The sequence below is a fragment of the Octopus bimaculoides genome, chromosome 1 (assembly GCF_001194135.2).
Source record: "Octopus bimaculoides isolate UCB-OBI-ISO-001 chromosome 1, ASM119413v2, whole genome shotgun sequence".
In the NCBI taxonomy this organism is placed as follows: domain Eukaryota; kingdom Metazoa; phylum Mollusca; class Cephalopoda; order Octopoda; family Octopodidae; genus Octopus; species Octopus bimaculoides.
Window position 1 is genome coordinate 193136395 of NC_068981.1, and position 1686 is coordinate 193138080.

At 36.8% G+C, this 1686-nt stretch overlaps 1 protein-coding gene across 1 annotated transcript in view; it reads right to left on the reverse strand.

The window, feature by feature from the left end:
- Positions 1–1686, reverse strand: part of LOC106871616 (tripartite motif-containing protein 45) — a 248443-nt gene that overhangs the window by 245991 nt on the left and 766 nt on the right. The window lies entirely within an intron of this gene.

Consider the following 1686-nt stretch of genomic DNA (forward strand, 5'->3'; position numbering starts at 1 on the left):
ATATATATATATCTTTTGCATATTGAAGTCATTAGGCTGCAGCCATGCTGGGGCATGACCTTGATAGATATGATATATATATGATAGCATCCTGGTAGATAAAGCAATTAAGGATATGAAGTAAGAAAAAGCCCCCCTCCCATCAAGATTCACTGCTGAGATGCTTAAAATATCCGTTGGTGTGGGTTATGGCCTAGTCACCCATATTGTAAACCAGGTAGTTCACAAAGCAACTGGCGTAGCAGCACTATTGTCATCTGCTACAAAGGTAAAGTTGTTGCTTTAGATAGAAATAACTAGAGGGGTATCAAACTGCTGGATCAGCTGAGGAAGGCCACGGAGAGGGTCATAGCTCAACTAATTAGAGAGAAAGTCTGCTTAGATGAGATGCAGTTCGGTTTTGTGCCAGGTAGAAGTATCACTGATGCTATATTGCTGGTACGGCAACTGCAGGAGAAATACCTAGGCAAAGATAAACCCCTATTCTTGGCTTTTGTGGACTTGGAGAAAGCCTTTGACAAGGTCCCCCAATCCCTAATCTGTAAGAGAGAAGACTGTGCTAGTTTAGTCTTGTGATGCTTATGGATGAGGACATAAAGTTGTGCTGAGCTCTAATTGTGGAGGGAACTCGTGGGAGGGGTTAACTCAGGAAGACTTGGGATGAAGTAGCAAGAAAGGACCTTCAGATATTGGACCTCACTGAGGAAATGTCAAGGGACTAGGAGCTGTGGCAATTTGCTGTACTTGAGAAGATGCATCAAGCTAAATAAAATCACTGTCATCCATACATACATACTTGTCTTTTACAAGTGCTGGTGCTACATAAAATGCACTCATTCTGGTGCTGTATACGCACATTCATACTGGTGGTACGTAAAAAGCACCCAGCATTTTCTGTCAAGTGGTTGGCATTAGGAAGGACATCCAGCTGTAGAAACAATGCCACAACAGAGCATTGGAGTTTGGACAGCTCCCCGGCTGGCTAGCACTTGTCAAATTGTCCAATCCATGCCAACATGGAAAAACAGACGTTAAATGATGACGATGATACATATCTATATATATACTAATGTACATATACATATTATATATATTATACAAACATGTATATATATGTATATATAATATAATGTACACACATATATATCAGCTAGTATATAAGTGTGTGTATTGAGCATGTGATATATGTGTTTATGTGGCACACATAAATGCATGTGTACATATATGTGTGTGACTGTACAATAAATTAGGCTCTACTCTTTGTATGGAATCTCACCTTAGGTAAATGCTTTGTTGTTATTCCTGAACATACTTTAAATTAATGACATTTTATGTATCTTTACGTGTATGTATGCATATGTACATGTATGTATGTATGTATGAATTAATGAATGTACTTATGCTTACATGTATGTATAAACTTTTACAAAGAAATATTTTCTCCCCTGAAAAGTGAAGACACTATAAACCATTTGTAAAAAGTAATGAATAATCATTCAGTTTAAAGTTTAATAAAGACTTTATATGCAACTTGACATAAGAAGAAATGTTAATATATATGTGTGTGTGTGTGTGTGTGTGTGTGTGTGTGTGTGTTTGCATATGAATATGAATAGATAGATAGATGTATATATATATACCACATTTCCTGCTTAACACAAACTTTTAACCCTTTTTTTAAACCTA